Here is a 25104-nt window from a genome sequence, read left to right on the forward strand (position 1 = left end):
ATTACTGAGACAGGCTCCCACTTACCTGGGATGCCCATGAAAACATTCCCACCAGGGAGCAGGGCCAACTTGCTGTCACTCTTCTAGGCTGGAGAATCTTTCCCTCTTTCCCTCTGTTCACTCATTGCCATCAGATGGTCATTTCTTGCCATCCCTCTTCAAGGACACATCAAAACTCTGTTCAGTGAATTTAAAGATTGTGAGCATCTTCTATGACAGTCCTTCAAGTGCCCCAAGACTAGGGATCACAGAAGAGCTGGCTATTTAATCAGAATAGGGGAAGGAAAAACACTACAGCAAAACACAAAGTAATACCTGATCAACTGTCCTGCCATACTATTAATGAGGAAAAATGAATAAGACATCAATCAATCATTAATACCATTTGACATGGATATGTAGAAGCAAACGATGCTACATATGCCTTCTCTCACCTCTAACCCACACAAACCCAAAATTCTTACCCTCCCTGTGAGCCTGAGATGGGACATGGGTGCCTTATCACTCAGGCAGTATTCCTCATATTTCAGATCTCTGCCTATGAATCTCATTGGGTCATTTTTATACTATAGATTCTTAAGACACATCATGGATATATTCATTTAAAATCCCAGGAGGCCTGGAAATCAGCATTTTAACAAGCTCTTCTGGCTAATTCTCATCTATTCGCTAAAGCATAGACAGAGAAGAAAAACATATTTGAGGAGAAGTTCTGGGACTTGAGCAATGGAAGCAAACATTGGTGGCTAAAGGAAGAACACATTCCAGGCAAAGCAAGCTGGGGTTCTTAAGATATTCAAAGAGGGTTATCATCCCTGCCATATTGACACCATATGTGACGATCTAGGAATTACACAGTATCTTCCTCCTGAACCACCAGAACTAAATTACTCCCATAGCAAAATGGTTACCAGTACAAGTTCTGGAACTAGTCTCATGTTTAATTCTTACCATGAAGTTTATGAATGAGTATTGAATTTTGGTTATATATCTCATTTGTATTAAAACAAATGTATAGAAGGTAAGAATTTCTTCAACCATTTCAGTTTTTCAGACACAGACAACTTAAATTCCAATTTAAACTACATTATCTTAGCTGAATAAGCACAGAATGGAAGACCTCACATTCTTTAAACACACAATAACAGAAACCAAAGAGCCAATAGCTAGCTGACCATGAGTATCTGCACCTGAAAATGAAAAGGACACTAATAAACCAGTCCTCAAACTTTCCTTATAGGAATAACCAATAAACACAAAAAGGCTTGGGGAGAACTCAACAAGTGTGACCATTTTATTTAGTGTTTTAAGTTCAATGAAATCTTCAATATTAGTTGGAATTCAATAAATACTTATAAGCTTAGGAAATATTTTAATTTCATTTAACGCATAATGCCAGAGCTTATTGTGCCAGAAAGTAAGAACGTGCACACAAAAAATTTTATAAAAACTATGGAAAAGACACAGAAACCTGCTGGAGGAGGCTCTCCCTGGACACATTTGGACCAATCAAAATATTGATAGATATAGATTATAACTTACTGAATAAAATAAGAGACCATAGTGATACAAATAAATAAATAATAAGAGAGAAGGCAAAGTTTTTCCATACAGTAAAATTTCTGTTAATAAAGATAGAAGAAATGATGAAATTCTAAGATAATCATTTGGCAATCACCATGGTAATACTTGTTTAGGCAAGAATCAATAGATGTTAAAACCAGTGGCAGGACATATAAAGACAAACAGGATAATAATATAGTCTCAAAGTGTCTCCCCACAATATTCTTATTAGTTACAAAGGGAAAATTAGGAACTTTACAATGAAAACCTGGCAAAGTCAACTTTCAGCAAGTGATTAAACATCACCAGTAATAACACAAATCGACCTCATATGCTTTCAGATATGATGAACTGGGAAGAACACAACTTCCTCTGTGATGTTTATGCTCAAATTGCATGACCTGGGGAATCCTGATGAAGAGGAAAAATCAGGCAGACCCAAATTGAGCAACATTCTACAAAATAACCGACCTATACACTTCAAAAATATCAAAGTAATGAAAGACAAAGAAAGACTGAAAAACTGTTGCCCATTAAAGCACACTAAAGAGAAGACACTGCAACTAACACAGTGTGTGATCCTGAATTAGATCCTGGCCCAGAAAGATGTTTTTCTTTTGCTGTAAAGGGCATTAGAGAACAATTGGCAAAAGTTGAAAAAAGTCTGTAGGTAGGTTAATAGTTTTGTATCTATGCTAAATTCCTGATTTTGATCACTGTTTTTTGTTTATGTAAGACCGTGTTTTGTTTTTAGGAAATACATACTCTGTCTCAAGCACTTAAAAATTAGATAGATAGCTAGATGAAACAAATGTGAAAGAAAGTTCATATCTGCGGATCTGTATAAAGGGTATTTAGGACTACTTTGAAGTGTTTTTGCAACCTTTCTATAAGCCTGTAATCTTTTTTAAAATTAAAGAGTTTTTAGCTAAGACCAAACTTCCAGTTTCTGGTTCTGCATGTAAGGAGCTTGGAAGTCACCAATCAGTCTCAACAATAAGTAAAAAGCTGAACAGACTGAAAATCAACAACTCTTCTTAGATCTGTAAGAGAGGAGAGGATACATGACAAACCTCTGCTCCCAAGACTGGAGAAACAGACAGTGAATACAGGGAGTCATGGCTCACCAGAGCAGAAACTCACAGCAGAAAGCACCACAGTAACCAGGACTGGGTTAGGGAAACCCAAACTGAAATTGACAAATTGCTGGAGGCTCCATGTGCCTAGGTCGGAGAGTTAAAAACTTCAGGGAACTTAGTGACAAGGGAGAACCTCACAGTATTGTGAGACTTACCTGCAGGAGGCTAATCAGGTTCCCACAGTAAATATTGAAGAAAAACTACGTTGTGCTTGCAGCAGAGGGAGGTGGGAAAGGAACCTTTTTTTAAATACACCAGAGCACTCTGTTCTTTTTAACAAGGTTTGCCCTCAGGGGAAACTAATTAGCCAGAGACTAACTAGGATATTATCAGAGCCAGAGAATGATAAAAACAATGAGATGCCATCTCACATCTGTTAGAACTGGAAAGGGAGAAGTAAAAATATCAACATTTGCACATGACATAATCTTATATATAGTAAATCCCAAGAAATGCATAAAAAGCCTACTAGGGCTTATAAACAAGTTCAGCAAATTTGTAGAATTCAAGATCACTACACTACAATTAGTTGAGTTCTATATACTAGCAATGAGCAATCAGACAAGGACATTAAGAAAATTTTATTTACAAGAGCATTAAAAAAAGTAAAATACTTAGGAATATATTTAACCAAGGAGATATGAGACTTGTACACTGAAAACTTCAAAACACTGCTGAAAGAAATTAAAGAAGATCTAAATAAATGGGAAGCTGTCCTGTGTTCCTGGATTAGAACGGCAGTCTCCAACTTTTTTGGCACCAGGGGCCAGTGCTCCTATGAAAATCTAATGCCTGATAATCTGAGGTGGAGCTGAGGCGGTGATGCTGGAGTTGGGGAGTGGCTGCAAATACAGATGAAGCTTCGCTTGCTTGCCTACTGCTCACTTCTTGTAGTGAGGCCTGCTTTCTAACAGGCCACTGACTGGTACCCATGGCCCGGGGGTTGGAGAGCCCTGGATTTGAAGACTTAGTATTGTTAAGTTGTTTGAAATTATTACAGTTAAAAGGTTTTCTTAACTGTATGATTAAAAGATTTTACTAATTCAGTTTATCCTTTGTCCAGTTAGTTTAGATTAGTAATAAATAGTTCTAATTTGTAGTATCCTAAGGCCTATGAAAAATTCCTATAAAGGAGCCCATGTAGTCCCTATGAGTGAATCACAGAAATGTCTGGTATATGATTCTACTGAGACTTCTGACTTCCATAAATTTGAGGGAGTATTTTTGAGAAGAAAAGCAGAAGTTTCCTGCTACTTAAGTCTAGGATGAAACAGAACTTACACACTTTATATTTCAGAGCTAATAAAATGGAAATGTCAATGGGGAAGTCCAGGTCAACTATCATTCCCGTCATGACTAAGTGGCATGAAAACTCAGCATGTGATGACCTAGAACTGACCTCGGGGAAATCAGTCAAATCAAAATCACTCATTTCTAGGATTCTTGGTAAGGCTGGCTCAGCAATTCATAAATCTTACCATTCACAATAAGCACACACAGAGATCACTACATACGCTTCAGTGTCTTGGACAAATAGTACAGTATCAGGCTGCTTCTCAGGTCTGTGTATGGTGATTACATATTCTTAAGAAAGAGAAGTTCTGATAGAGAAACAATTTACCAAGTATAAAAGGAATGTGTATGATCATCTTTAACATGAGTATCAAACATTGGAAATCTAATATGCTCAATACATGTCTTAGATTTCTTAGCTCTGAAAAAGAGTATATTTTTCAAAATCTATCATTTTCGTTAACTAAGATATGGAAACAATACTGATTTCCTTCAAACTTGTTGAATCTGTTTGGTCAAAAAGGCAGGCATGCTTTTATTTGAAACATACAGAAATATTAGAAATTGCCTGGCATTTTTCTCATGGCCCCTGGGATCCTTGATGTTTTATTGTACAGCATCATTCACAGTAAAAAAGAAAAAAAGAAAAAAGAAAAAAGGAAAAGAAGTCTCTACCTTGTGAGACGATTTTTTGCAACTGATGATTAATGAAAGTTTTAGCTCTGATGTTGATTGTATGATTTTGAGCAAATATTTTATCTCTTTTTGCCTTAGTGTCTTCATAAAATAGGGCCAAGAAGGGCAAGCAGAACAGTGAGGAATCTGGAAACTATATGATTAGAGCATGATTAGAACTGGCTACCACTACATACCTGTAAGAATGGCCAAAATCCAGAACACTGACAATACCAAATGCTGCCGAGAATGTGGAGAGCAGGTACTCTCATCCATTGCTGGTGAGAATGCAGCCACTTGAAAGGCAGTTTTGTGGTTTCTTACAAAACTAAACATACTTCTACCATATGATCCAGCAATTGTGTGCCTTGGTATTTATCAATAGGAGTTGAAAACATGTCCAAACAAAAACCTGAACATGGATTTTAATAGAAGCTTTATTCATAATTGCTAAAACTTGGAACGATCAAGAGATCCTTTAGAAAGTGAGTAGATAAATAAACTGGTATATCCAGATAGTGGAATAATATTCAGCACTAAAAAGAAATGCATTGTCAAGCCATGAAAAGACATGGAATCTTAAATGTATATTACTAAGTAAAACAATCCAATCTTAAAAGGCTATGTACTATATGATTCCAACTATGTGACATTCTGAAAAAGCAAAATTATGAAGATAGTAAAAAGAACAGTGGTTGCCAAGGGTTGTAGGTTTGTTTGGGGCTGGGAAAGAGATGAATGGGCAGAGGAATTTTAGGGCAGTGAAAATATTCTTATTATACCATAATGATGGATACATGTCATTTATCCAAACTCATAGAATGTACATCACCAACAGTGAATCTTAATGCAAACTATGGACTTCCAGGGTGATTATGATGTGTCAGTGTAGGTTCAGCAATTTTAACAAATTGTCTAACAAACTCAAAAAGAGTCTGGAAGCGTTGCTAGAAATAAATGGTAAAGGTTTATTCAAGGGACTTAGAATTTGCAAACTGGAAACATAGCTAGACAAAAAACTAGAAGTAGTCCAAAAAAGAAAGGAAAGTTAAAAGTTCTTATAGCAAAAAGTACATTCTTGAGAATTATAAGTCTTGCATTCTTAGCCCTAGGATTGATCCAGGACAGTTATCAATCAAATGACAGGAAGTCAGGATGATAGATACCAGGTGGTCTGGAAAATAGATGACCAGATCAATATATATGTGAGTCCTTCAGGGGGCAATTAGAGGGTTACCTGGCCATCCAAGTGTATATCTGGGCATTGACACAGGACTGTAAAGTTCATAAAAGTTGAAGTTTCCAGGCCAGTTAGAATAAGAATAGAGTCTTTCCTCATGCCTCAACCTTTGTAATATTAATAATTTTAGCAATTTGGTTAAAGTGACTCCATTTTCTATACTCCACATCTTCACTCTTTCCTCAGAATGTACCAGTCTGGTGGGGATGTTGACAATGTGGAAGCAGAGGATGTATGGGAAATCTCCCTACCTTCCCCTCAATTTAGCTGTGAACCTGCTCTAAAAAATAATTTTAATTTAAAAAAAGGTCTGGTGCATTAAAAACAAACCTTAGTGGCAATTAATATTCTTAAGTAAATTGAAAAGTTTTAGAATTTAGTTTTATTCTCTACTACTCTTCAGAGAGAAAACTTTCAAGAAGCTAAAACAGAAAATGAAATCTCCCCTCCCCATCTCACTAACATGGAATGCCTACAGATTTCTTCTGAAAAATTCTTTTGTTCCCTATACCCGTTGACTTTTCTGGGTGTTCGTTAATGCTGCCCCCTACACAGGAAAAGTCTTTACCTTCTTATCCCACAAGCCAACACTTTGTCCTCCTTCAAATTCTCCCTCAAGGTGGAATACTTCCAGAAATTCTAACTCATCTCTAAACTTAACTTCTAAATTCAAAAAAAAGCATGCATCTAATATAGTTTGTAAAAATTGTAATTACTTTTCTTATTTTCCCTCTTTTGGCGGATTATAGAGGTCATATTGTTTTTGTGACAAATTTAGTGAATAAAATATTTATAAAGTAAAGATTAGTAAAACTTTTTTTTTTTAATGGAGAAAGCAGTGGACTGAATGTCAGGAGTCTCTGTTTTGTGTTTTGGGTCACATTGCTTTACCATTTGATAGATTCTGATCCTTTTTATCTCTTAACATTATGACTCCAAGATTTATTATAAAGAAAAGGTGTTATAAATGAAGGCTATTTTATTCAAACTAAGACTAATATAGGTGGTAGCCATGCTTTATCCCAAAACTTGGATTCTATAATTCATAGACCACAGAATAACATTTACTTTTAGTGGTGAGTTGATTTTAGGTAGCATCACAATCCAAAGTTAATTCAAAAAGTAAAAATAAATGTTGCTGAAAATTATGCTTCTCAAGAAGTAGAAAGTTAATGGTGCCACAAAGTTAAAAGAGAAGTAAAATGACCTTCTATTGGTTCTTTAATTTAAAATCATACTATTTGTTTTAAGATTTTCATCCAAATATTAAGAATACACAGAAGTTATCTTGTGTGTATGTTTTATGATTAAAAAAATAATACATATACATGGTAAAAAATTATTTGAAGAGAGTACAGTGAGAGGGAGTCTCTTTCTCACTCTAGATCCTTTAACGTTTTAGTCCCTCTCAGAGAGAAGTATATTGTTTACTGAAAAAAAGCAAAGTGCAGAACAGTGCTGATAATATGCTACCATTTGTGTTTTTAAATGGGTGTAAAGTAGTCCTTCCTATCCACGGGGTGGGGGGGTGGATACGTTCCAAGACCCCCAGTGGATTCCCCAAACCATGGATAGTACTGAACCCTATATGTACTGTGTTTTTTCATATATGTGTGTGTGTGTGTGTGTGTGTGTGTGTGTGTGTGTATGAGATAAAGTTTAATTTAAAACTTATGAATTGTTTATTTCTGGAATTTTCCATTTAATATTTGTGGACCATGCTGGACCATGGGTAACTGAAACCATGGAAAGCAAAGCCTCAGATAGAGGACAGGGGACTACTGTATGTATGTATATGTCCTGCTTGTTAATTCATAGAATATCTCCAAAAAGAAACACAAGGAAACTGGTAATAGTGGTACCACTGGGAAGAAAGTGAAGGTAAGATGGAATCAAGACTTTCTAATCACTGTATACTTTTTTACCTTTTAATTTTATTTTATATCCAATAATCAACCCAAAATTCCCAAAATATATCTTTGGAACCATTCCATATCACACATATTTCTATCCCATGCTTTTTAACAGTACTGAAGGTTCTTAATCTACTTGAAATTACATATATTAAATTTTACCAAAATAATATTGCTGAGGACAGGCTTTGGGACTAAGCAGATCTGGGTCAAAATTCAAGATCCACCACTAACAGTGAGTACAACTGTGGGCATGCCACTTCACTTCAATTTGCTTCTCTGTTAAAGGATATAATAATAGTCTTTAAGTCTCCAGTGAGGACTTAATGAGCAAATTATACAAAGAGCCTAGTATTATGCCAGGCACATAGTAAGCACTCAATAAAGTTTAGATTTCTTTCTCTCTTGGGTTTTTGGTAATTTGAAAAAGTTGATCAAATGCCTAAAATAGAAAGACAAAGGTGTATTGTTATTGTTGTTAGTATTGTTTTCTTTGTGTTTGTAGTAGATTTCTGCTCTGAAGAAATAACTACTGAAAAGCAAGTGTTAAATTAAACGGGACCTAAGATCATGTACACTTTGAAAGGAAGCTTGTCTTTTATTTTTCAGGCAGTTAAGTGAGGGAAATAGAGCATGGAGGAGCAATTATCCTGTCTTATTGTCAGCTAAGCTATCCAATTTGAATAATTTAGGCCAAAAATGAGGATGCTGTTTGAAACATTAAACTGACAGATAGCATATGTAGCTTACCTATTATGTTGCCATAATTATCAAGAAAAGACTGTAGAACACTGCTCTCTGTGTTACTATTTGCAATGGTCTGAAATGTGTCCCCTGCTCCTCAAATTTACATGTCGAAGCCCCAACCCCCAATGTGACTATACTTGGAGATAGAGCCTTTTCCGAGGTAATGAAGGTTAAATGAAGTCATAAGGGTGGAACCCTAATCCAATAGGATTGCAGTCCTTGTAAGAAGAGGCCTTCACCAGAGCTCTTTCTCTCTCTGTGCTTACACTGAGAAATGACTGGCCATGTGAGGGGACAGCAAGAAGATGAAAGAAACCTCTCACCAGGATGTAAATTTGCCAGCACCTTGATCATGGACTTCTAGCCTCCAGACCGTGAGAAAATAAATAGCTGTTGTTTAACCGGCTTAGTCTGTGGTATTTTGTTATGGCAGCCTGAGGAGACTAAATACACTAATAAAGGAATTTCCCCTGTCAGGGCAACTAGAGAAAGTGCCATTGCTTTGATATATATGTCTCTCTTCAGTTAAAATTGTTTCTAAGTCAAAATAAAAGGATATAGACATTACAAATTCAGAAAACTTTGAAGAAATTTATCTCTTTTCTGAGTCTCAATTATTTTGGATTTTTATTATGTATAGTAACTAGAATACAGGTTTTACTAAACCAGGAATCTTTGCCTGTTATATTCACTGGTATATCCCAAGGACTTGATATAGGCATTTAGGAATTATTGTCATTGAGTGAATACAGCATTAAACTAGCCTAGGACCTCACTGTATTTTTTGTAATATTGCAAAGAGTAAACTGGAAAGATTCTGAAGTATTTTGCAATGCTAAAGAGAGGTTAATATATAACATAGACGTAAGTAAACACAGAGCAGCTGGAACCTTGGCAGAAAGGTGGTGTAGAAAGAGTTATCCAATCTAAGCTAAAAATAGTGTCATCTCTCTGGGAAGGACAGAGGCTGGTTCCAGCTGGGTAAACTGTGGTGATCCTGACCATGGAAAAAATTCTGAGGGCCTCTGAAATATTAGCCACTTCTTACCTAATAATACATAACTCTAGCACTGTAAAATATTTCATTCAACTGGAATATTTTCTAGAATAAAAATGATTATATATATAAATAAATAAACCACACTCCTATACTGGATATGGGGCACCTTGAAGTAAAGTCCAGGTCTAATTTGTTTGTGTCTCTATAGTATCTAAAAGAATGACCAATATGTAGTAAATTTTCTATAAATGTTTGACAACTTGAATTGAATTGAAAAATTATGGAATAGGAGATGTGAAATATTTCTTATCTTCTCTTATTCCTCCCTTACCCTCCCTTCGCACCCTTCCCCACACCTTACTTTCCAAGTGGACTCCAGGTTTGCTAGAGGTGTCAGTAGAAGTAGAGTTACAGACTGCCTGAAATTTCATTGCTAGAAATGTATTCCCTGTGAGTTTTTTATTGATTAGTCGAAGATTTCTCTTTTTAAATGCAATTAGGCTAAGACAAAGAATACTGAGTTTTTAATCTCAATTTGCCTTTAACTTCTCAATTCCATACTTTGCCTAGATTTTTGTTCCTACGTAAAATGGAAAAGGTTTGACCAGATCAATCATTTCTAGTTAGGAATCTTTGAAGGCTATAACAAGGTTAGGTAAACTAATTGAAATATTGCAAAGCCAAACAGAATTGTACATTTATAATTCTGTAGCAGAGGCCAGTCTAAAATTCTAGTTTTCCTTGTTTTCAGGCTGAAATTATATGAATGCAATGTGGTAATACTCTCTGATGTCGATATTAACTGCTAGTTAACCACTTATGAAATCATGACATTTCTGAGGCTCAAAGAGGAATATAATTTGAAAAGGTTTATAGGTATTAAATAGTTTGAAATCTAAGTTTCTGCACAGCCAAGAGGACTAAGGCATAGAATTGCTGTCTTCATACACACCCTATTGTGACTCCTGTTTTCAGCTTTATGGGGGTATAATTGATAAATAGAAATTATATGTATTTATACTGACTTTGATATATGTATACATTGTGAAATGAGCACCACAATAAAACTAGTTAATATATCCATTACCTCACATAATTACCTGTGTGTGTGTGGGCACGCACCCATGCACGTGTGAGATAGGAACACTTAAGATCTACCCGCTTAGCAAATTTCAAGTATACATTACAACCCCAGAACTTATTTATCTTGTATTACTAAAACTTTGTATAATTGATCAACATTTCCCCATTTTCCCCACTTCCAACCCTTGACAACCACCATTTTACTCTGTGTTTCCTTGAGTTCAAATATTTTAGATTCCATATATAGGTAAGATTATGCAGTATTTGTCTTTCTGTGTCTGATTTATTTCACTTAGTATAGTGTCATACATCACAGGATTTCCTTCTTTTTAAAGGCTAAATAATATTCTCTTATTGTGAGTTTTAGAAGTCTCAAAGAGGAGGGACGATACCAGAGCATTCAAAGCCAGGCAGAGAGATCATTTCTCTAAGATCTCATCTCTTAGAGCATTAGCAACACTTAGAAAGGGCTCTCTTTATTGTTATAATATGCTCGCCTCCTACCTGTCCTCATTGTCATTTACAGGTACTTGGTTTTTCTAAATTGAGATAGAAACCATTTTCACTGAAACATTCATTAAACCTCAGAGTTGTGTAATTTCCAAACTTGGCCGATGCTGTGAAAGACAATTTTACTAAAATAACGTAGACAAGCATGGCTAGATGTCAGGTTTCTGTAAGGATCTACAATTATATTTAAATTGTTTTGTTTTTATAACTGCTATGGTACTTCATGAAGATTCTGACTGCAAATATTTACCAACACACATCATTTTTGAAACTAGTTTATTTTTCCCATGGAGATAGGCAGGAAGTAAAATAATTGAAATATATGGTCTTTTCACCTGGGTGAATCATTATCCTAGGTAAATGGAGAGGTTACTATGTTTAAATTTATGTATGGTAGTTATGAGAAAGAATTCCAGAAAAGGATGGATATTTTCCTTTTAGTTCTGCACAGCATTGTGCTGAACATATAATAAGCCTTAAGTCAATGCTTGCTAGAAGGTAACTGTTGTGGCCTGTATAGAATAGACCAAACCAAGTATACTCTCAAAGGCTGTTTATTAGCCGGCCGCTGTCCTGTACAAAGGAGCAGCCCCGAAATGCCAAGATACAAGGTTTTTAAGCCCTAAATCCCATTCCTCATTCTGTCTTAAACACAAAGGTCTATTTTTCTCCTATTCACTACCTGTCAACCCACTGGTCAGGTGTGCAAGCGGGGGTACAGAAGCAGAAAGCTCGTTGTTAGAATGTTATGTTACTATGGGTGATTGCCTATGTTCCCATGGGCAATAGCCAGTATTCTCATGGGCGATGGCCAAACAGTAATTTTCAGCTTATATACAATTGATTATTTTTCAAGCCACGCAAGCAAGCAGGGTTACACAGGCTAAAATTGGCAGTTAGCGTATGAGCTCATTGTTAAAAGTTTCATGATTAACAGAATGAGGTTAGGGGTTCCAGAAACTAGGCCTAAGGTATAGATTTCCTATGTCCAGTTTCAGGTTTTAATTATCCTTTAACCTTTTCACATTTCAGCAGGCTGTCACATAACATCATCGTCATCATCCTGATACTTTAAGCATTATCTTCAAATTGCGACAGATACATATGGACCGATGTACTTTAAAGCTCCTTCAAGTTCTGAGAGTCTATAATTGTGGGTTAATTGTCCACAGCACTCACTTTATATCATTCATCACTTATTTTAGTTATACTTTCCTGTTAAAAGTTTTAGAATCTTGTGGGAATGTAAAATGGTACAGCCAATGTGGAAAACAGTATAGCAGATCCTTAAAAAATTAAACACAAAAGTACCAAATAATCCAGCAATTCCAACTTTGGGTATATTCAACAAAGAATTGAAAGCAGAGACTGAAACAAATTTGTACACCCATCCTCATAGCAGCATTATTCACAATAGCCAAAAGCAATCCAATGTTCATTGACAAATGAAAGGATTGACAAAATGTGGTATATACATACGATGGAATATAATTCAGCCTTAAATAGGAAGGAAATTCAGAAGCTGTGCTATAACATGGGTGAACCTTAAGATACTATGCTAAGTAAAATAAGCCAACCACAAAAGAACAAATATTGTAAGATCTTACTTATATGAAGTACCTAGAGTGGTCAAATTCATAGAGACAGAAAGTAGAATGGTGGTTGCCAGAGGCTAGGAGGGGAGGGGACACTGGTAAATTTTATGCTATTATATTTTGCCACAATATAAAAAAGTTTTTGAATCTTAAAGAGACTGTTTGGTCTAGGATATATGTTTACTGCGCTTCTAACTAAAAAGAGAGACACAAATGTATGACTGATTGATATAGTCTGAACACAGTAGAAAATGCATTTAATTATTTCCCTTGCCATCTGGAAAGACAGAGCTGTTAAAAGCTCTTAAGGCCTTCAGAATTAGAGACTTAGCATTGAACCGAGGACTCGTCCTTTTTGTGTGAAGAGGAAAACCTGAGATCTAGCTGTCCTCTTTTAGCTTATAGGCAGAATTACTGCTTATGTACTCACAGTTCCTTGATTATACATTGGATAAATGAGATGATTGGGTAGATTCATCTCATAAATGGATATCGGCTCCAATGGATAAATGGCTGGGTAAATGGGTGCCTCTTCTATAGGCTTAAGTGAACAAAACAACATGGGCATCATGATTGGCCCCCTCAGATCTCCATAATGATAAAATCTCCCTCAAAGGGTTGTTGTGATGAACAAATATGGTAACACGTGAGCTCTCAATTGGTAGAGGCTACTATTTTAGTTGTGTGCTTTCTAGCTTGGCTTACGCACTAAACTTACTTCTTCAAGGCAGGAGAGATAGCCATCTAGTTCTCATTTCACTCTTATTTTTATCTCTTTTATCTCTTTCTTTAAACTTTTTCACTATTACCAAGGAATAAGGGTTTCCCAATAATATTAAAACTTTGCTAATTTTTTGCTCATGCACTTCTCAAAATAATTTAGAAAAATTATGAAACCCCACACATTTTAAGTTGCCCTCTAAAACGTTGTCTCATAAGCTTAAAGAGCTGCAAATGATGTAATTTCAAGCTTATTGAAAAACATTTTAAAATTCAAGATATTTTATCAATTTTAAATGTATCTAATGGATTCTAAAAACAAGAGCCATCTGACAGTGATGACTATTACATTAGTTAACAAATTGTCCACTTCGCAGTTGAAAACAATCATTTATTTTCTCACAGTTTTTCTGGGTCAGATTATTCAAGATCTCTCACAAGACTGCAATCAAGGAGTCAGCCTCATCTGAAGACTTGCTTAAGAATAATCCTCTTCCAAGTTCACTCATAAATTGTTGACAGGATTCAGTTCTTTCAGGGCTATTGGAGCAAGGGCCTGGTTCACTCATAAATTGTTGACAGGATTCAGTTCTTTCAGGGCTATTGGACCAATGGCCAGAATCTTCCCTTAGTTCCTTGCTACATTGGATTCTCTACAGGGTAGTTTTTAATATGACAACTGGCTTCTCTCAGAATGTGAGAGAGAGAGAGAGAGACAGACAGACAGACAGACAGACAGACAGAGACAAAGACAGAGAGACAAAAGGGAAGGGAAGGGAAGGGAAGGAAAGGGAAGGAAAGAGGCAAGAACAAAAGAGATTAAGGATGACAGAAATCACTGTCTTTTTGTAACCCAGTCTTGGAAGCTGCATTTCATCACTTTTGTTGTGTATAAACTCTTTGTTAGAAGCAAATCATTAGGTCAGGCACACCCTCAAGGGGATGGGATGACATAGGGTGTGGATACCAGGAGGCATGGATCATTGTGGTCCACCTTGTAGACCACTATTAATTTTTTAAAACTGCATGAACAAGGTCATCTTTAACTGTTAGAAATTTTATCATTTCTTTTTCTCCTCGAATTCGTAATTCCATTCTACAATTTTCCTCTGAATCTTGTTCTGATGTAATATACATTTATGTTTGGAATTATTTTATTGATTTCCTTATCATACATCACTATAGGATAATTATGCATATGCACAAAAATTTTAATTAAAAAAATTGCCTATAACTATATGGTTCTAGGAATTTTTTCCTAGGATGAGTTATCATTCATTATTAGTATTCACAGTCCTACTATTACAATTAGTATTATTACCAAAACTACATAAACATTTAATAATATTTAATAAATAGTTATTAAATAGAAAAAGTAAAATGCCATTGGATATGCATTGCTTAATGCAATAGGGCTGTTTATTTTATTCAGTTGGTTCATTTATCTTTTCTTGAGTATGAATATTTCTTAGAATGAGTCAGGATCACTAGCAAACAAGAGGCTAATAATGTCATTAATGATAGTTATTAAATGCCTTATTTCAGGGGAATTCATATCATATTCCTATTAACAAATCTAAACTTAATAGGTACATAGAAGGAATAATAAATAAGCAGAGAAATGTTTGATGAATGATAGAGAGCTGAAGGAAAAATTAATATGGATTTAAAGTATGTAAGAAACTTTTGGAGAAAGTTAATGAAAATACTTCCTTGCAAGTCTGACTAAATGTTCATGTAGCTAGAAAACACCAACTGACCTCTTAAAAAGACCAAAAAAAAATCTAAAACCTTCCCTCCACCATAGCAGCACAGCAAAGATGCATTTGTAGAGGGCGCAGAAGAGAAATTTTGTAATGAAGGAAAACCACATTGAAGATTTTCTCTTTTTTTCTCTCCTCCACCTAAAATGGGTAATAATCAGGAGGAATAGAAATGATCGACATATTATTTTCAGGGCTCTTCTCTACTGAAAGTACATTCTTCGGCTCAGTGTAAGAGAGATTCCTTTCAGCACAGCTATACTTGGAAGTGGAAGTGAAGCAATTAGCATCTTGTTCACACATATATGACAAAACTACAATTTCTGCATTTGGTTATACATGACCATAATTGGTGTGATAAACATGTCTCAGCTCATTTGGAAATATACATGAAGTGCTTTTATTTTCCAGCTGTTGCCACCAACTATTTCTTACCTAATCCCCTTCATGCTAGGTAGCAGGACTATTGGTAAAAATACAGTCTCTCTCATGTGACTATGAGACTTGAGTACTTACAAAGTATTAGTGTTCTAAAGCTATAGTCTCGGGAAAAGCTGATGGGAATAATGCTGTGGAATTCGTGGAAAAGCAGGTTAGACTAGGTAATTCTTTTCAGTCTATATGTGGTGACTTTAAAGCCCTGCAGTTATTGATTCTGGCTGACCAGCACTCCTGACTCCCTTTCTTATAGCAGGCTTCTGCTCTCTATACCGACCCCTCACTCCACAGGCCTGGATTTAAGACTAAGACTGAGCCTCTTCTATTACCCCAATCTAGATATAGTGCGGTTCCAGAACTACACATAACCCAAATCCCACTAGTCAAAGTTATTCCCTGGCACTTTTCTAACTGCCTTCCACTTGGAGGAGAAGCTGACCTGAATATCCCAGTGAATATCCTAGAAATAATGGACTTAGAATTACCAGGATCTGTGCCTCTTAGCAGTGCTGTGCTCCAGTGGAGTTTGTCTTGCCTATCTTCAATGGACTAAAGACACCTCCCCAGGAGAGGTCAGGCAAACTGAAATTAACTTCCTCATATTCTAAACCTTAGTATTTCTGAAATGAACAATTAGAATAAGCGTAGACTACAAAAGGTAAATACTTGTCTGTGTTTGAAATAAAGAACCCCAGTGAAACAGAAGTTAGTGAGCAGATGCTTGATTTTAAATATTCATAAACATAAGATTCTGTTTATGTGAGATGATCTGTGTTATGTGAGATGATCTGTTTTACAGATTAAAGTTTCTATTCTCTTCAGAAAGAGTTTGGAGTGCTGTGAATCATACAAAGATAGCAGAAGTCTATTGAATTGAAAATGGTATTCAGAGACCAGGGCTCAAGAATTATTGTCTGAGAATTGTATATTCCAAATATGAGTCAGTTAAATTTAGGAAGCTTTGATTGGTAAAATACATAAAATATAAAGAACTAGAAGTTGACTATTTTACCTGAAATTGCTTGTATCCAGAAAAGGTGACTATAAATGTATTTTTATGAAGTTAAAAGTGGTGAAAGTTAAAAGTGGTGAAAATTAAGGTTTTTAAAATAATATGTTTTTCAAAAATCAGTTGTAAGCACACAAAAAAGTAAAAATAAAAAAGAAATTTGTAGGCCACAAGAGAAGAATAGAAGGAACTCCAAAGATAGGAAATAGGCAAAGAAATTCAAAGGAATAAAGGAGAAAAAAATGAGTTTTAAATATTGTCTGGTTTTAAATAGAGTCTCTGTTTTGACAAAGATGGGGATTAAACCAACTACCTCCCCCTTTTTTTGGTAGAAAAAGATTTATAAATTTCAGGTTTATTTTAAACATTCAAAATTCAGGTATTTTGTATTAAACATATTTTAAATATCTCAAAGGATAAAATATTCTACAATGAATTTAAGAAATTTAAATTTTTACCTTAATATTTAAGAATATAGTTTTATTGGTTTTCTAAGGAGTAATATAGTTACTAAAGAATACAAAATTAGGAATTAAGACATGACAAGTCTGACTACACGCGTAAATTTGGAGTTGTTTACTAAAATTAAATAGTTAAGTTTGTATAAATGTAATAAAAATCATGGGATTTCAAATGCAATGTATTGTGCTTAAAGTGTGTAAACACTTGTATATTTTGTGAATTAGTTCTAGCATGAGTTAGAAAAACTGAAAATTTTCTGAATCTATAGAGAAGTTTCCACTTTGAAATTCTTACTAAAGTTTAAACATTTAGCATTTGACACATTTTTTGATATTAGTGAGTGTATCAGTCAGGGTGTGTGTGTGCGTGTGTGAGTGTGTGCATGCATGCATGTGTAAAACAGAGAGAGAGGAGAGAGAGAGTTCAAGGAACTGGCTCATGTAGTTGTAGGACAAGCTAGAAACTCAGGCAGGATTTATGTGTTAACGTTTGGAGACAGATTTCAATCTCTGCTCTTTGGGCCCTCAACTGATTGGATGAAGCCCACTCACATTGTACAGGGTAGCATACTTAAAATCAACTACTGTAAATGCTAATCAGTCTACAAAATACCTTCACAGCAACATTTAGACTAGTGTTTGCTCAAACGACCAGGCACTATAGCCAAGATGACACATAAAATTAACCATCAATTGATCAATTTAATTAAATGTCATGTTATTATCTAGATAAAATATAATTTAAAATTTTTTCTTGGTTGCCTTTTGGAGGTTTTAATTCACAAACCATTAATACAACAAATGTTTGTATTTATTCAAAGGTCTCTTATAAATTGGATTTCTGTTCTAGAGATCAGAGTTATCTGTAATTAAAATAAGGGTAATAGAAATATTACTAGGTTTTCTTTTGTATGTATTTTGGCCCATAAAACAAAGGAGGATTTCACACACTCTTGAGGGCAGCCTATATTTACATGTATCGAACTTCATTCATATGGAATTCCAAGATATCTAGATAATCTTTGATTATCCTTCTAGAAAAGGAGACTGTAACTGGTATTGATTCAAGATATTACTAACTGGGAGAATCACTTGGATTTATACAAAGCATAGTTTTTGAATATATTAGTAACATAGTATAAAGTTGATAGGGAGATGTTTATCTTTTTAAGAGAAAAAAAAAACTTGCAGCTCAGAAAAGGGAGCAAAGTAAATTTAAAAACGTTCACCTGAAGAATTTCCTTTAACATTTCTGAGACTGGAATTGCATATATTTTAGACCACTTGATATTATCCCGCAGTTCACTAGGCTATGCCACTTTTTCAGTCTTTTTTCTCCGTGCTTCATTTCAGATAAATTCTGTTTCTATTACTTCAATTCCACTGATCTTTTCTTCTGCTGTCCAATTATCCTGTCCAATTAAATTATAATTTTAAATACTGCATTTTCACACCAAGAAATTCCATTTTTTCTTCATTATATCTTCCATTTCTCTCCTCATTGTGTTCTTTTCCATCCTTGACCATTTTTGCATATTTATAATGGCTGTATCTTTGTTATACTTCTTTAAAGGGTATCAGGGATTTTTTTTTTTTTTTTTTTGGCACACAGTTACTTGTGGGTGAACTTTCTTGTTTCTAAGCTCATTTAAGTCAAGCCTAAATGGCCTTTAGGGATACTCTAGCTCACTTCTAAGTTGTGGCTTTTCTAGGATTTCTTCTAAATAATCCATAGATTCAATTAGATCTCTCCTTTCTGGCTGGAAGGAACCCAAGTTATTCCCAGCTCTGTGTGAGTTCTAGGAACTGTTCTTGTTAGAATTTTCTGATACTTATTCTTTACTCAAAAGTTGTTCTTGCTTATAAAATGTGCAGTGTGGCATTCAATTAAAGACTCAAAGGGTCTTGTATACAGATTTCTTCTTGGATACAGAATTCTTTCTCTGCATAGCTTTCTCCTCTTGAATACTGTCCTTCACATTTTGACCACCTAGCCTCTTCAAATTCTGTTTTATCTCAACCAAAGACACCTAGCTTCCCCTTCCCTATACCAACCACTAACCAGAAATTGCCTCCTGACAAAGGGTCACCTCATTCATTTCCCCTTTTTCAGGGTTCCCAGTTATGCACTGCCTATTGTCCAATACCTGAAAATACAAGGATTAGAAAATTATATATAGTATGTTGCCATTTTGTTAATAAAGTGAGACACACACGTTTGTGTTTTTATATTATAAAATTCAATGGCAATATAACACATTACTTTTAAGAAATAGTTACTTGAATTTCTAAGTCAAGCCATGAAAGAGAAATAGGACCTGGGATTATCTTCCTAGTGTAAATAACTAGAAAACTAAATAAATGATTATGTATAGAGATAGTCAACATTCCTTTTTAAAGCTGCAATGTACTTCATTTAGCGGCTGTATCATAGTTTATTAAACCAGTTTCTGGCTGATGAACTCTTGGGTGATTTTCAACTTTTTACTGTATAAATAATACTGAAATGAACAGTCTTACAAAAATGTCTTTCATAATTTTACCACCTTATCTCATGATAAATTTTTAGAAGTAGGATTGCTGAGTCAAAGGGTAAATGTATATATAATTTTGCTAGCTTTGTTGCTAAATTATAATGTTGCTAAATTTCCATCTGCAGGTATTTTATCATTTTTTTATTCCACCAGAAATAGTTGAGTACCTATTTTCTTACAGCCTCATCAATACATTGAGTTATTAAACTTTTGGAGTTTTGCAACAAAGTAAGCAAAAAATGGAATACTAGAGTAATTTTAATGTTTATTGAGATCATTATGAATGATATTGAACATCTTTATATATTGGTGAAAGACACCTGTATTTCCATATTTATCAATTGTCTATGGCTTTCATAGCTCATTTTTCTACAGGATTTTTGGCCTCTTCTCTAATTTTAGAAACTCATTTTACGAGCTGTGGTATCAGTTGTAGCTATTTCCCCAGTTTGCTATTTGTCTGTCTACTTTGCTTAAAATGTCTTTTGCCATGTAAAGACTTTTTATTTTTAATGTTATAAAGTTTATCTATTTGTCCCTTTTTTGCTTTGGATTTTGAGTCATAACCCTGAAAATTTTCCTTGCTCCTAAGTTGGAAAGAATTTACCTATATATTTACTGAGTACTCACATAGTTTCATTTTTAAAAGTTAAATCTCACATCCATTTGGAATTTTTCTTCGTGTATGTGTGGGGAATGAATCCAATTTTATCTTTTCCATATGGCTATGTAGTTATTCCAACACCACTTTTTCAAAGTCCTTCTTTCCAATAATCTAAAAGTCTGTTTTTATCTTATACTAAATTTTCATATGTAATTAGATATATTTCTGGATTTTCTATTCCGTCTCATTGATTTGTCTTACATATTCATGAACCAGTACTATTAATTTTTGAGGACTTATGTCTTTAACAACTATAGTGTCAAAGAAAATAATCGTGGTATCTATTTAGAACAAAGTCGCAGGTACTGTTTCTGTGAAGTGACCTCATCTGTAGCTCCTGGTCTTTGAGGGCTCTTGGTTTTTCTGCCTTTTCTGTGCCTGTACCCCAGCCTTGAATTGATGCTGTGAGTCCCAATATCTTTAAAAAATTTTATTTTTTGGTTTTAGTAGTCAGAGTTGGTTTCTGTTGCTTACACAAAAACTTTCTATGACAAGATTTGTTTATCTAAAGTAAAGATTTGTTTATCTAAATTAAAGGGATGCTTCAATGGTAATAATTTTAGTCCCAGTGAGGGAAGAAGCAGGCAACAATTTGAGAGTCTGGGAGATGGTGTGCATGTAGGCGGGGCATGGGGCGGCATGGGGTAATATTTAATAGATGAGGCCTTAATCTTCCTTTCACAAAATGTGAAGAGAACTGTTTCTCTGTATTAAAATTGCTTTAACTTATTAGAACAATAAGAGAAAAATAAAACGTTATCAAATATGCTTTTAGAAGAAGCATATCAAAGATTCTATCAAAAGTCATTCCAGCTTAAGGAGATTTGAGATATGAGAGCATTGCTCTATCCCTAGGCCACACCTGGAATATTGCAAAAGTCTCTTAACTTCCTTCTGGGTTTAGCTACAGGCTCAAACTTCTACACCAGCCACAGTTATCTTTTTAAAATATAGACTGGATCACATTCTCTTCTACTTAAAACTCTTGAATGTCTCCTCTTCTTATAGGATGAATTTAAATTTACTTTTCATCAGGATGCAAAATCTGGCCTCAGCTCGGCTTTCAAACTTATTTTTTAACAAATTTATTTCTTAACAAACTCGTTTCAAACATGTATCTCACAGTAGTAGATGAAGTCATTTTATAGTAATAATGAGAGTAGCAGTAGAGTGGTAGTAGTGGTGCTTTTAATGTAACTATAAAATTACTATTACTGTGAAACTATTATTGCTACTACTCTTTTATACGTTTTACTATTTGAACTACTTGCAATTTCCTAGAATTCACCATACCATCTCATGTTCATGGTTTTTTTTGGGTCTAGAATTTCCTCCTATTGACCTAGACTGGCATATCTCTGACTCTCACTCTTTTTGTATATATTGCCTCAGCTGAATCTCTTTACATATCTGTCTCTCCGCATAGGAATGAGCTCAGTTGGAATCATATTTTATTAATTGTTTAATACCTAAAACTTTATATTGTGCTAAATGAAGAATATTAACCCTTCGAAGTTTTATGGCAAATAGCTTTCTTTCTACAACAGCACTGACCAGTAGAATTTTCTGCAACGAAAGAAATGTTCTATGTTTGCATTGTCCAATAGAGTAGCCACTAGCTACATATGATCACTGAATACTTGAAATGTGGCTACTGTGACTGAGAAACTAAATTTTAAGTTTTCTTCAATTTTAATTAATTTACATTTAAATAGCCACATGTTTTTCTTTTTTTTTTTTTTACTTTTACTTCAACCATTCCTGGACCCCCTTATCATTTATACTTAGGCTTAAATATTTGCTAGATTAAGATGATTAAAAAAAAAAAGATACCAGAGAGAACGTAGTTAGCATTCATATGATGGCTAAGTGGAGGGCCAGGGGAGGGAGGGAGCAATTGGGGGGGGGATCGTTTTTCAAATAATATAGATGTCTAACCAATGTACTGTATACTTGAAACTAATTTAAATAAATAAATTTATTAAAAATAAATAAATAAATAAAATAAAGAGGATCAATGGTAAGTTTGTGATGAAAAAGTCAGGTAAAAGTTTTTTCTTGTCTAAATATTTTAACAGACTGGATTCTATCATAGCTTTTACAGTGGTCATTTGATATAACATATACTTAATTCAATGAAGTCACTTATTCCTGATATTTTAAGTCTTTCATAAACAATATTGTGATAGCCTGCTGAAATGTGAAAGGGTTAAAGGATAATTAAAACCTGAAACTGGACAAAGGAAGTCTATACCTTAGGCCTAGTTTCTGGAACCCCTAACCACATTCTGTTAATCATGAAACTTTTAACCATGAGCTCATACGCTAACTGCCAATTTTAGCCTGTGTAACCCTGCTTGCTTGCGTGGCATGAAAAATAATCAATTGTATATAAGCTGAAAAATTACTGTTTGGCCATCATCCATGGGAATACTGGCCATTGCCCTCGGGAACATAACATTCTAACAACAAGCTTTCTGCTTCTGTATCCCCACTTGCACAACTGACCTGTGGGTTGACAGGTAGTGAATAAGAGAAAAACAGACCTTTGTGTTTAAGACAGAATGAGGAATGGGATTTAGGGCTTAAAAACCTTGTATCTTGGCATTTCGGGGCTGCTCCTTTGTACAGGACAGCCGCCGGCTAATAAACAGCCTTTGAGAGCATACTTGGTTTGGTCTATTCTATACAGGCCACAACAAATATATTATTTTAAAATGGTTTATAAGAGAATTCAGGGTGAGTAGTTATGCTTAAAAAATTGGGAGATGTCTTTATCCACTCATATGACTTCTGCAAGAGGAACAGTAGGACAGATGTCTATGGAGAATAATTTTATTCACTTTCAGAGTTTATTTCCTTCTCTTTAAGTACCGAACATCCTAGTACTTTTGTAGCTGAACTCCAGTAACTCTGTCCATTTTAAAGCAATTATTGAATCAAAGATGAAAAGAATCCCAAGAATAAGATCTCTAGATCAGTGGTCCCCAACCATTTTTGCACCAGAGACTGATGCTCCTATAAAAATCTAATGCCTGATGATCTGAGGTGGAGCTGAGGTGATGATGCTAGTGCTGGGGAGGAGCTGCAAATACAGATGAAGCTTTGCTCTCTTGCCTTACCACTCACCTCCTACTGTGTGGCCCTGTTCCTAACAGGCCACTGACTGGTACCAGTTTGGAGGGGGCGGCAGGGAGACAGTTCTCTATTTGTGTAAAACTCCTCACTTGAACCTAATCTTTAACCACGGCTAAAATGCACTGCCCCAGGAGTTTGCTGTAGTGGGTGAAGGGAAAATTTGAAGCTACTGGATATACAAAAAAGCAGGTTCATCTTCCAGGAGCACAGATTTTTCTTGGAGAATTAAGAAATCCAAAACATGATTTTGTATTAAAATAAATAAGCATAAATTATGAAATAAATGGCTAACTTTAAGACAAAACAGAGGCATCAAACAAACAGAAACAACATTCATCCTTGTTGACTTTAGCCTCAGATTATTTCCCAAGGCTTCACTCTCCCTGGCTTCTGATGGAAGAGTTTGGAAAACAGCTATTGTACACAGCTCTTGTACATAGCAAGTATGGTCTTTTGACATGATATTTTAATTCCAAAATTAGCAGATAAACTGTGTCTCAACTTCTCATCTCCTTTCTTTTAAACTTTATGCAGCCGTTAGATAAACTGGTTGTACATCTTCCCACCAGAACAAGAAAAAGCAGGCTATTTGATACTTTCTGATAATCTTATCACCTCATACAATGAGGAGCAGTGGCTGATAGCACAGGCTCTAGGTTGGAACCCTGCTCTTTTTACTAAATCCTTGTTTGACATTGGGTAGCCTTTCCCCACTCAGAGCCTTATCTATAAAGATGGGAGACTTGAGATATGCATATAAAGCAGTTAGTAAGGTGATTGGCACTTACTATTTTTTCAACTGGAAATGGGTCTAAGGGACATTGACCATGTTATTACTAGAAAATGAACTTAGCTTTGTCTTGTATAGTTTCCCACAGTCTTGAGTATTTAAACCTGTGTTTCAGTTCCCTATATTTCCTTCAATTAGTTATCGAATCTTAGCTTTGGATTCTAGAGCTTTGATGAGATTCAAGTTCATTATGTTCAGTATGACTACCTCATAATTGGTGGTGTGTTTTTCTATCAGGAGGCACATTATATCTGGTTATCTCTCTTTTAGTGATGTTAGTGATTATTGATGATGCATACCTGGATCCAAATCCATTACCACTTGCAAAACAGTGATATTCTAACTACCTCAGAAATTTGTTATGCATTAACTGAAATATTTCTATAAAGAGAAAGTTCCCTCATGTACTATTTGGTTACCCAGTGGCATTTTTCATTTTTAATGTATTTCAATTCAGTATAACAACTGGTATCTCAACTGAATACTTAAACATAGCACATTAGAGCTTCAAAGGATTTTCAATTTAATCTAAGTCAATACTTTATTTTATGAATGAAGAATCAGGCCCAAAGAGGTTAAATTAGTCTTCTCATTGGTAGTTATCAGAATCTCAACAGGAAACAAGACAGTTCAAGGTGGGTTTATTTACAAAAAGACTAATTACAAAGATACAGAAGGAGTATACCAAAGCTTCAAGGGATTGTGTAGGAACATGGGACTAGCAACTTCAGAGCTATTATCATTTCCAGATGCCAAAGGACAAGGTGAGGGAAAGATAGAAGACTCTGTTAGAAACTTGAGTCCTGTAGGATCTGCCATCTTGAGAAGA

The sequence above is a fragment of the Pteropus vampyrus genome, unplaced genomic scaffold (assembly GCF_000151845.1).
Source record: "Pteropus vampyrus isolate Shadow unplaced genomic scaffold, Pvam_2.0 Scaffold24, whole genome shotgun sequence".
In the NCBI taxonomy this organism is placed as follows: Eukaryota; Metazoa; Chordata; class Mammalia; order Chiroptera; family Pteropodidae; genus Pteropus; species Pteropus vampyrus.